Here is a 13,448-nt window from a genome sequence, read left to right on the forward strand (position 1 = left end):
AGAGAATATTTATTGAAACATTGAATGAAATGGATATTTACATGGTGGCAACCTCAAGGTAGATAAAATGAAGATAATATAATAAATGTTGAACTGAAATGAAAGGGTTGAGTGTCATGATTTGATATTTTAAAAGTGGTCTTTGTTGGAAGACCTACATGCAATATAATCAGTGTCCCTAAGAAGGCAAATTGAGGTAAGAGTTTGTAATTGAAGGTATCTGCTGTCGGAGAGCTTGAGGCTACTAATATAGAAGACTTATTTAGTTTTCAAATATAATTGAGGATATTAAAAATCATACCATGCTCTGCAAACTGTTAATGTGAAACTTATGTAAGTTACCCTGTTATAAATGTATTTCTCAGCCTCTTAGTTATTTCCTGTTATTTTAGTCTTCAGACAAGATGAAATTCAATCATTTAAAAATAAATTTACATCTAGGCCACTACACAAACTCAAAATTCTGAAATTACTTTTCAGAATGCTGAAAACACTTGTTCTTGGCTTCTGTTGAAAATGTGTCAAGACAATTCCTTCATGTAGGGCAAGATATTAGAATTATTTTTTACTATTATTTAGAACCTCTCAATATTACACTGAGAGGTATGGGCACCAACTTAGCCTGCACAGTTTGTAAGCCATCAAGGTAAGAGGGGAAAATTTAACTCTCATCCAATACCAAAAAGAGTTGATTAGTTCTGCAGGATACATGTGGATTGTGGCCACTAAAATGGTACCCTTTGAAGCTGTGATGTTAGCATCAGGCACACCCTTTGGCCGCACAGAATCATATTAGATGTCTTAAGTATCTATATAAGCTGTAGTTGTAATGGATGAACATAAAAAATGTTCAGAAGAGAATGATGCTGCTTATAGATAAGTTAAATCTGTCACTTGGTGTTTCTGCTTGGCATGAATATCATGAACTTGACTTGCATATTTAGTTAATGTGCAACTTGAACACAGGTGCATAGGCTATGGACTGTTCCCTTTTTAGTGTTTGCATATATAACAACTGACTACAAAAAAGGGGTTTAACACAGCAAAGGGGTTTGGAAAAATTCATTCTGGATGATACATCTCCATCCATAATGTCATACCACACTTTTCTGGTCACTGTGTGTGCATGTGCATACATCTATATATTGCATTTATTAAATTTGCAAGAATAGTTTAAGTGTCTGAGAAAGTATGTTTAGTAATCAAAAGTTGAAGGAAACTTAACGTATTAAGTGAGGCTTAAAACATGTAATGCATGCTAAATAATTACACTTGTTAATGTAGACATAATTGAAAATCTCCTTTAAAGGTAATTATAAAATTTCCTAGATTTCTATTTTAAATAATATTTGTGATACAAATTAAAAGCATAAGGGTGCTTAAGGCAAACCAGTATTTTGAATTTATAACCATAATAAATTGAATATTAATATTTAAAATCAAAGTAACTTCTGTACAATCTATGTACAAAATTCACCCCCCGGGGCACCAAAAACTCATTATCATCTTTTCCTTTCAGTGCCTGATTTTAAGTTGCAAAGGGCCAGGGAACCTACCTACTGGTAAAAGTTTCTATTGACATAGATTAAGATGATTTTGCAATAGCTGCGGAAGTTCATTGTGGACATGCAATTGACATGTCCATTAGGAAATTTTCATATTTATAGGAATTTATAGTGCTTACAGATATTTGTCTTCTGGAATATAAAGAGTTTTGTGATTGTCATTTTAAATGGGGAGCTAAGTAATTTTACATGCTTATAATTTCAGCTGAATTATTACTGTAGTTATAATGGAATTATAAGACAATTTGAACAGAATCAACAGTATCAAATACTGCTAAGTAAGTAAGTGAAGACTGAGAAGTGACCAAAAAATTAATGATGTGGAAGTTGTCAGTGACCTGGAAAAAGACAGTTTTGATGGAGTATTTGGTGGAAAGCCTGAAAAAAATTGTTTTAAAAAAGAGTGGGAAGAAAAGAATGGAAATAGTGAGTCCACACAACTTTTTAATTTTTATTTTCTGAAAAAGAGTAGAAATAAGGAATGGTGCTTGGTAGGGATGTGTGAATAAATTAAAAATTAACCATCGTGAGCTTTAAGTAAAATCTAGCAGATGAGCAATCATATTGGAAAGTAAATAATTCGCTTTTATAATTAAAAAAAAAGAACTGGATAAATACCTGAAATGACTTTCCTTTAAGACCTAACTGATGCCTTTCTGATATCTTCAAGGTAAATATTTTCTCGTCTTTAACATTTGACCTTTATAGAAAGCTCTCTTATCAATTAATTCATAACAATTATAAAATGACTATTAACAATGTTTAGGAATTACAAATGCTATTTTTATACCTCTGTTGGCTTGTTTTATTTGTTTTTCCTTTCCTTGGAAACCAAGCAGGATTTTCTTTTCTTTTATTTTTTTAATTTCCATAGGTTTTTGGAGAACAGGTGGTATTTGGTTACATGAAAAAGTTCTTTAGTGGTGATTTGTGAGATTTTGGTACAGCCATCATCCGAGCAGTATACACTGAACCCAATTAGTAGTCCTTTATCCCTCACCCCCTTCCCACCATTTCCCCCTGAATCCCCAAAGTCCATTGTATCATTCTTTTGCGTTTGCATCTTCAAAACTTAGCTCCTACTTATGAGAACATATGATGTTTGGTTTTCCATTTCTGAGTTACGTCGCTTAGAATAATACTATCCAATCCCATCCAGGTTGCTGTGAATGCCATTAATCCATTCCTTTTTATGGCTGAGTAGTATTCGATTATATATACACACACACACATATATATATATATCACAATTTATTTATCCATTCATTGATTGATGGGCTCTGGGCTGGTTCCACGTTTTTGCAATTGCGAATTGTGCTGCTATAAACATTCTTGTGCAAGCATCTTTTTTCAATGCTACTTTCTTTACTTCCTCTCTTCTTTCCTTCTGCCCCTTCCTCCCTCCTCTCCTTCATTCCTCTCTCCCTTCCCCTGCTCACCTTTCCTTCCTTCCTTCCTTCCCCTTCCTTCCTTCCTTTCCCTTCCTTCCTTCCTTCTCTTCCTCTTCCTCTTCCTCTTCCTCTCTCTCTCTCTCTCTCTTCATAATAACTTAGGTCAAGCACCCTGACTCAAGATAAACCTCCTCAGCAAGAGGTCACTTGAAACATGAAGATGGTTTATATGTTTCAATCAGACAGCAGGCATCTCCTGACCAAATACGTTCTGAGGACTAACTTATGTAGGGCAAAACTTATGTGGGTAAAGGAAAAACTTGAGCACCTAGAGTCCTGGATGGGATGTTATAATAAGAGTGGATCCCACGGAAGGGAGGGGAGAGATGGGGAAGTGAAGGGCAATAGAAGGAGGCATTGAAAGAGAGCTGAAAAGATGACCACTGAGAGCATTCTTAATTTATTTGGCCATATATTGAGGAGAGGTTAGCAGTGCTTCATGCGAGTTATCTGCACATCACCTTTTCCACACATACCAGGCCACCTGCAAGCCCCATCTCTTTTTTGTGGAGGTGAGAGTTCATAGGGTCCATAAGAGTTCCCCTTGGAAGCAAGCTATGCCATTAATCTATCACTAATGGGCTGAAAATTTAGTCCTAATAATCACCTGTTTAAAATGCTGCATATATCACAAAATTGATAGCTTGGCTACGTCATTTTACTATATAGATCTATAGAGAGATACTTAATTTATCTGTAGCTGAAATTTTCCAATTTCAATGTTTTTTTGATGATGTCAGTTATCATTCTGAAACTATCCTCGTATTATCATCCATAGTGCCATGCCAATGAATTTGCTTCTTATTTTCTATTTTCTTCCTAGCACTTACAAATTCATAGACTATTACCACTGAAGACAAGTTAAGAGATTGTGTCCTCCAAACTCATCATTTTTCAGGTAAGGAAACTTACGTTCAGAGATATTACCCTGACAGCTCCAAGAATGTAAAGGTTGTTTATAGCAGAAGATAGCTCACATTTTCTCTAGGCCATGTCAAATGGAAAAATCGTATATGAATGACGTTATATTTTTTCCATTATGTGATTGCAGACTGAATGGATCTCTGTTGTTTTTAAATCACATCTAAATTATAGTCTTTGAAGATTTTCATTAAGTTCAAACTGCACACAATTCACGGTAGTAAGTTCAATGTCAAAGTTATAGAATATTTAAATTTAAAAACATCATTGTTCTCACACCCTAAGATAACTTTTTAATGTTTTTTAAATATTAACTTGGAATTATGTTTTATATACTAGAAATTATATTATTTATGAAATATTTTTGCCTGCATCTTCATTTAACACTATGTTGGCGTCATTTTCCATAATGACAAATAGGCTTCAGAATGTTAAATTATAAATTAATCCTTGTATTTTGATCAACCTTCCAGAACCTTTTTTATGAATCTCTTTTGTATGCACTTTGTAATTTTTACTGTCACAAATATATTCATACACATATCTTCTGGTTAGCTGAAGTGATTTCTTTTTGAGAAAGGCTTAGAAAGGAGATTTCTGTGATTAATGTTTCAAAACCATGGCTAGAACAGCGTGGTTTAGGACAGAGGAGCCCATCAATAAGGAAAGGCCCTCCTTTCAGCTTCATCTCATCCCTCCACCAATGTGTGACCTCAACTAATTATTTAGCTTTTTCAACTTCAGTGTTCTTCTTATTAAAGTGGGTGCAGACACACCTCTCTAATAGGAATGTTATTATGACAGTTTATAAATAAAATATTCGGTTTAGTGTCAATATATGGTAAGTGCCCAGTTGATTATGTTCAATGTTTTCTTTATGGTTCTTAAAATATTTCTTTCCAAAACTGTTATGGCATTTTCCTCTCCCACTATCCCCCTGAAATATATCTCTTTTTAAAGTATTTGGACCGTTTATTGGATCTAAAATGATACTTTCAGTTTGCTTTGATTTTTGATGTCTCTAATTTTCTTTGAATTCTTTTTAAAGTAAATTGACCAGCTGTGATGTTATTTTTTAAAAATGTAATGCATAAGAAGATTGACCATTCTATTAATTAATCAAAACACCAGAATAATATTTTTATTCTTATTTATGAAACTTAAATGGTCCATTATAATCTCTAGCTGATATTTCTGTAAGAATATGAAGTATACACATATAATATTGGATCCTAGACATTTGGAATTCAGAAAAACAAAAGAAAAACAAAAACCTGAATTGAAAAACCTGGAGAATCTGAAGACATCATAGAACTTTCTCCTCTTGCATTTGGAAAAAGTTAGAGATACTATCAAATAATGGGTCAATAGTGTACTGTATCCATGTGGGGATATTTAGATCACCTATGTATAATGGCAATTTCAAGAGTCATGACTCAATTTTGTGAACTAGACAATTCTGGTAATTATAAGAGCAGTAGATGAAGCTGATGTCTCACATGCTGAACATATGCTACTTAAACACATAGCCATCATTCCTGGTGCTTTCTACAAAAATATTTCATCTCATTAAAAATGACTGTTGGCCAGGCACAGTGGCTCACACGTGTAATTCCTGCACTTTGGGAGGCTGAGTGAGGCAGGCAGATCACCTGAGTTTGGGAGTTCGAGACCAGCCTGGCCAACATGGTGAAACCCCATCTCTCCTAAAAATACAAAAATTAGCCATGTGTGGTGGCAGGTGCCTGTAATCCCAGCTACTCGGGAAGCTGAGGTGAGAGAATAGCTTGAATGCAGGAGGCAGAGGTTGCAGTGAGCCAAGATCACATCACTGTACTGCAGCCTGGGCGACAGAGCAAGACTCTGCCTCAAAAAATCAAAAATAAAAGTTACCCCGATAGTTAAATAAAGATAAGGAGAGGAATCAGAAAATCATCCATGCCCTGCCATAATTAAGATTTGTGAACATTTAGATGTCTTTCTTTTCTATTTTAAAATATGCATAGGTTTTACCAAATGGGCTCCTGTTTTACATTGTGTGGTCATAGTTATTTGTACTTCTTGGATCAGCAAAAGATGGGCATTTACAGGAACCACCATTGAGGCAAATAATGTCTGATGTGGAGAGAAAACAATACCAAGTATAGTAATTGGTCTATGTTTTGTTATTTTTTATATATTTTCTTATAAGAATATAAGGCAAAATGTGTCTCTGTATTTAGTTGGAGATGTATATACAGCAGTAAGACACATACATAGTTGCTGATTCTACTCTTCAGATATCTGAGTGTAATTTGTAATCCTTCCCATGGTCTACTGAGAGTGTTTTGTACTTTAATATATTTAATGCAATGGCGCCGTTTCACAGATTTATTTTATTTTAAAAAGATACACAGACTTCAGTATATTGTAGTAAACAAAAGTAGAAAAATTAAGGCAGCAATTGGAGAAATAATTACATATTCTTTCCCTGGGATGTAAGCATGCAAAATACATGAAGATATATGCTTTTCATTCGAAATAAGAAAAATAAAAGACTCTGCCTCATGATGCTCATGAAAACAATCATTTTTTTCTTTTTGGCAATGGCTTTGGAGTGGAAGCACATTACTGTCATCTCCTGAAAGAATTAAATATAAAGTGGAAACCCAGTGAAGAGGAAGAAAATGCCATATAAATTTCAGATGAAGATTTGGAACTGGATTATGATGAACAATGTTGCTAAACCTTATGATCTCTACCTTCTTTAGTCCCTCCTTGGGAAAAGCATAACAGTGGACCCAGCCATCTAGGATTATTTGAAGTAACTTTGGGTGGTACAGTTCAGAAGAATCAACCCTAGAGAGCCTTAAATAACAATACCGGAATGGGACATATTGCCATTAAATCTGTCCCTAACTTAAAAATGTTTAACTAGATGCCACAAAAAAAAAAGAAGTAATACTTTGCTAATACTTTCCAGAAAGAAGGATGGAGGGGAGAAAATAAATACACATGAAAAAGACTCCTTTGATCTTGTCCAGTAATGTGGAATGCTCACTTTAATGGAACTATGATTCAAACTGCACCTATAAGAACCAGGATCAAGATCTACGTGTTCAAATGTTTGGAAATTTTCTGAAAACATCTAATTAGGTCTTGAAAATTTTCAAACATATGATTAGCTCTTGTTCCCAACTTTTATAGGTACAGTTTAGTTATAGTACCATTAAGTCAGAATATACGAAACTTCAGTTAGAAGGAATAAGTTCAAGAGATCTATTGGAAAACAGGGTGACTATAGTTAATAACAGGGTATTGCATTCTTGAAAGTTGTTAAGAGAGTAGATTTTAAATGTTCTGGCAACAAAGAATAAGTTATATTTCATATAATAAAATATATATTCATAATAATACATATGTTAATTACCCCAATTGAACCATTCCATAATGTATACATGTTTCAAAATATGTTGTATGCAATATAAACAAATTTTATTTGGTTGGTGCAAAAGCAATTGTGGTTTTTGCCATTAAAAGTAATGGTAAATATTACTTTTTTGTAATAAAGTAATATTTAATTAAAGGATAAATAGTTTTTTAGAATTTAAATAATCTGAAATTATACCAATGCTGAGAGAGATTAGGAAGACATGAGAAAGTCACCCAATTAAATAAGAAACCCACACTGAAATGTCTGCAAAATACAGCACTGTCAAGATGATTTTATCATGGAGAAAAATATTCCAAAATCCAGAAAGTAATTACCTATTCGGAGAAGATAGATGAAAATGGGGAAACATTAGGTTGAAACACATTTTTACAAGTCCCTATAATTGAAAATAAACTTTACTTCTCTGTAATACTTGTCCAAGTCTATTGATTCAAGAGAAGGCCCAATTGATTTGGAAAATGAAATTTAAAAGGAATCCAGATAGTTTCATGAGTTTTTAACTGAGCAGAATATTTGAAAACCCTTGCACTACAAAGAAATTTTAACAACATTGACATGTATGCCTGATTTTAGCTTTGCTGTGGTTTTAGGGTGGTCCAATCTTAACAATTTTAAATAGGCCCAGAGATATTCATTATGTGATTATGAATCACTTCCAAGGGTAAATTTTAGAGTAGGATTTAGTCATATCTATAACAACACTGATGGAGCATGTGTCAAGTTAAAGGCAAAATATTAAGAATAAGGGACAGTTCTCAGCTGACAGGAGTGAGGCAAATGTCAACAGTATTTCAGATATGAACCAGTTGGCCAGATAGTCCAGTATTCATTGAATAACAGGTCACATGTGTAGGATCTCAATAGCTGAGCTGCCTGAGGACAATTTTTCTTTAGCTGGGTTCCCCATTGGAATCAACTAAAAGGAGTTGTTTTTAGAAATGCTATTGGTGGAGCACCATCCCCAGAGATCCTAATTCAATGCAGGCAGAGGGTGGAAGAGTTTGGGGAAGATGATGTCTCCATTTCTTAAAGCTTCCCCAGTTGATTTCAATATGAATCTACAGCTAAAACTACCATCGTGGGTCATAACTAGAATTGTATTTGATACTTGTGTCTTTTTCTATTTCAGTTTTTATGAGACTAGCAACACCCAGTTTATAAGGTAGAATCTGCAACTACTATACAATATATTTGAAAAACTTCTTTGAATATTGAAGTTTAACATCACAGCATATCTGGTGCATTCTAAATGAGCATCTTCCCAGGGAATTGACCCACAGTCATGGTCTTAAAATGTTTCGGTCACCCCCATTTTAAATTAATAAAAGGTGGCTATGAAACTGCCAAAAAACTGGTATTGGCTTTCAACTAGAGATGTCAACTGGCTGGCTCTTGTTTCTTATAAAGTGGCCAATATGTGGTTTGGAGCTCTGATTAGGGGAAATTCTGGTAATATTAAGAAAACATTCTCCTGCTATGTAACGGGCCAGGAATGTATACTCAAAATCCAAAAATCATCTAATAAAATGTTTTAAAACAAGTACCAAGAGGAGAATCTTCTCTTTGTTGCCTTCAGCTAGTTTAAATGAATGTATACCATGTAAACCAAGGTATTCAGGCATACCTTGGAGAGATTGCAGGTTCAGTTCCAGACCACAACAATAAAGTGACTATTGCAATTAAAGCAAGTCACATTAATTTTTTGGTTTCTCAGTACATATAAAATTTATGTACTGTAGTCTATTGTACAATAGCATTAGGTCTAAATAACAATGTACATACCTTAATTAAAAATACTTTATTGCCCAAAATGCTGATCATCTGAGCCTTCAGCAAGTCACGTAATCTTTTTGCAGGAAAGATTTCTCTGTTGCTTAATATTATTCTACCCACAGTAGAACTTCTTTCACAATTGGAGTCAGTTCTCTCAAATTCTGCCTCTGCTTTATCAACTAAATTCATGTCATATTCTAAATCCTTTATTGTTGTTTCAACAATGTTCACAGCATGTTCACCATCTGAAGAGATCACTTTCTTTGCTCATCCATAAGAAGCAGCTCCTACTTCATTCAGGTTTCATATGAGATTGCAGCAATTCAGTCCCATCTTCAGGCTCCACTTCTAATTCTAGTTCTCTTGCTATTTCTGCCACATCTACCATTACTTCCTCCACTGAAGCTTTGAACCCCCCAAAATCACCCATGAGGTTTGGAATCAATTTTTTCCAAACTTCTGTTGATGTTGGTAGGTTGACCTCCTCCCATGAATCACAAATGTTCTTAATAGCATCTAGAATGGTAAATCTCTTCCAGAAGGTGTTCAGTTTACTTTGACCAGATCCAACAGATGAATCACTGTCTATGGTAGCTATAGCCTTATAAGATGTATTTCTTAAATAATATGAATTAAAAGCCAAAATTACTCCATAAGCTATGGACTGCAGAATTGATGTTGTGTTAGTAGGCATGAAAACAACATAAATCTTGTACGTCTCCATCAGAGCTCTGGGGTTACCAAGTGAATTGTCAATGAGCAGAAGTATTTTGAAATAAATCTTTTTTTTTTTCTGATTGGTGTCTTTCAACAGAGGGCTTAAAATATTCAGTAAACCATGCTGTAAACAGATGTACTGTTGTCCAGGCTTTGTTCTTCCATTTACAGAGCACAGGTAGAGTAGATTTAGCATAATTCTGAAAGACCTCAAGATTTTCAGAATGGTAAATGAGCATTGTCTTCAACTTAAAGTCACCAGCTGCCTATCAAGAGAGTCAGCCTGTCCTTTGAAACTTTGAAGCCACACATTGACTTCTCTGTAGCTGTGAAAGTCCTAGGTGCATCTTCTTCCAATAGAAGGCTGTTTCTCCTACACTGAAAATCTTTTGTTTAGTGTAGCCACCTTCATGAGTGATTTTAGCTAGGTCTTCTGGATAATGTGCTGCAGCTTCTCATCAGCACTTGCTGCTGCACCTTGTACGTTTATGTTGTAGAGACAGCTTCTTTTTTAAAACCTCATGAACCCATATATTCTAGCTTCAAACTTTTCTTCTGCAGTTTCCTCACCTCTCTCAGCCTTCATGGAATTGGAGAAAATTAGAACTTTGCCCTGGGCTAGGCTTGGTTTAAGGGAATGTTGTATGGGTTTGATCTTCTATCCTTACCTCTTGAACTATCTTCAGTTCAGCAATAAGGCTGTTTCACTTTCTTATCATTCATGTGTTCACTGGAGTCGCACTTTTAAATTCCTTCAATAACTTTTTATTTGCATTAACAACTTGGATAACTGTTTTTCAAGAGGCCTAGCTTTTGGCCTATCTTGGCTTTAAATGTGCCTTGATCACGAAGCTTAATCATGTCTAGCTTTTGATTTAAAGTGAGAAACATGAGACTCTTCTTTTTCACTTGAACACTCAGAGGCCATTACAGGGTTATTAATTGGCCTGGTTTCAACATTGTTGTGTCTCAGGGAATAGGGAAGACTGAGGAGAAAGAGAGATAGGGTAACAGCTGGTAGGTGGACCAGCCAGAACACACACAACATTTATTGATTAAGTTTGCCATCGTATATGAACATGGTTCATGGTGCCCCAAAACAATTATAATAGTAACATAAAAGATCATTTATCACAGATCACCATAGTAGATAGAATAATAATGAAAAAGTTTGAAATATTGCAGGAATTACCTAAATATGACACAGAGACACAAAGTGAGCCCATGCTGTTGGAAAAATGGTGCCTATAGACTTGCTGGACGCAGGGTTGCAACAAACCTTCAATATAGATAAAAGGAAGTGTCTGTGAAGCACAGTAAAGCAAAGCATAATAAGGTGAGATACACTTATACACAGTGATGATTAAAGTACATTAACATGCAGAAAAAGAAGGCAAGAAGCAAGTTATCAATTGAACAGAACAATAGATGTATAAAACACATCATTACAGAAACCTGGCAACTTGGTGGTACTAGTCCTTTCATGCATATATTTTTATTAGTTTTCTATTCCTGCTATAACAAATAACCATATACTTAGTGGCTTAAATCAACACAAATGTATTATCTTACTGTTCTACTGGTCTGAAGTTTGGAATGAATCTCACTGGGCTAAATGCAGTTGTCAAAGCTGCATTCCTTCTGAAGGTTCTAAGGGAAAGTCTCTTTCCGTCCCTTTTTCAGCTGCTAGACGACAACTGCATTCCTTTGTTCCTGGCCCCTTCCTCTACCTCAAAATGCACCACTGCAAACTAAGCTTCCTTCCTCATGTCACTTTTTCCCTCTAAACCTCCTGTCTCTCTCATAGGGACCCATGGGATGATAGTTCCACCTCAAAATCCTTGACTTAAGACACCTTCAAAGTCCCTTTTGCCATGTAAGCTAATATAGTCACAATGTTGGGGAGATTCGAACGAGGACATATTTAGAGGGGGATTGTTTTGTCTACTGCAGTATTCTAAAGGTACTTATTAAGCTTTACTGATTAACTTTTGAACTCAAAATAATATATTTTTACATTTGAAAAATTTTTGATTGTCCACTAAGGTGAATTTTAGCACCCTTATGATTTTGCCAGATCTTATCTCACCTTCAACCTCTTCACCATATATATATTTATATTAAATGTATTCCTTAAATTAACATATTTAATAGAATTATAGTATTATATATTTTTATATATGTATAATTATATGGTATACATTATATGCTTATATTGATTATATATTATAATTAATATATAATATAAAAGTTAATTATATATAATATATTAATTACATGTAATTATGATATAATATAATATATAATATTGTACATGATATTATATATTATAATATATATTGCTTCATATATAATATAACAATATTTGTCATGTTTTATATTGTATATGGTATATAATTATATTATATATTGTGTATATTGTTATATATGTCATATATACATTATATGATTATATAATATACATTATATATTTTATATATTATATTATATATTATATAACAATATACAATATATAATCATATATAACAGATGATAAATATATATTATATGATATATAATTATATGTTACATTATAGTATATATTATGCATTTCATTATATATAATTATGATATATAACATAATATATCATATGTAATATAATGTATGATAAATATTATATGCTTCCTTCCTCACATCACTTTTTCCCTTTGATCTTTTCTCCCTTGAATATATGATAAATATTATCTATCATATTATATTATATATCATAATTATATATAATGAAATATATGACATATGTAAATATTATTATATATAATCTGTCACACATATAAATAATATAATCCATATTAATATAACATATAATAATCATATAATATATTCATGATATCAATTATTATATAATCGTACCATAGCTATGCATTACAATAATTATATATAAACATAAGAAATCATTTATGTTATGTATTTTATTATATAACATAATATAGTCAATTTTAATATATAATATACAATTGTATAATAGATAATATACAATATATAATATATGATTGTAACAGATAATATATCTATTATCTATTATATAGATATGTATTATATAATTATGTATCATGAATACATTGCTTTGCTTATGAAACTTAAATTTGTTTCTGGAAATACCATTAAATCTTTTTCTATGACTTGATTCTGAAATGTGGAAAAGCAGAAGGAAAAGAGCACCGTTCCTCAGAGCATGGCCTGACTTAGCTGGGACCCCGGCCCCTTGCCCTGCTGAGTGCCTCCCACCATCATATATTTCATTCATCCTAAAAATTTCGTATTTACTGATGTGAAAAAAACAATTAGAACATTTTATTGACTCTAAAGTTGTGGATTTTTTCTTCTGATTTTAAATAAATCCACGCATTTTCATGGGCCCCTGAGCGTCCTGCAGGCTTCAAGCACTGTGCCGACCATCAGCTCCGGTTCATACCACCATAGCTACAGAGACCTACAAAGCTTCATGCTTCAGAGTACATCCTCCATGGTTCTAATGCAGCGTGCCCAGGAAGAGAGCCTTATCAGAGTTGAAGTCCGCCTGGTGACTTTCTAGTCTCCTTCAGTTATCA

General features: G+C 33.6%; 1 protein-coding gene across 1 annotated transcript in view; it reads left to right on the forward strand.

Annotated features, from left to right (window-relative positions):
* Positions 1 to 13,448, forward strand: part of LOC129024424 (variable charge X-linked-like) — a 561,660-nt gene that overhangs the window by 315,189 nt on the left and 233,023 nt on the right. Inside the window, exon 2 of the mRNA XM_054471482.2 lies at positions 3,840 to 3,914. The gene's annotated coding sequence lies outside the window, so the exon portion shown is untranslated. The remainder of the gene's footprint in view (positions 1 to 3,839; positions 3,915 to 13,448) is intronic.

The sequence above is a fragment of the Pongo pygmaeus genome, chromosome X (assembly GCF_028885625.2).
Source record: "Pongo pygmaeus isolate AG05252 chromosome X, NHGRI_mPonPyg2-v2.0_pri, whole genome shotgun sequence".
In the NCBI taxonomy this organism is placed as follows: domain Eukaryota; kingdom Metazoa; phylum Chordata; class Mammalia; order Primates; family Hominidae; genus Pongo; species Pongo pygmaeus.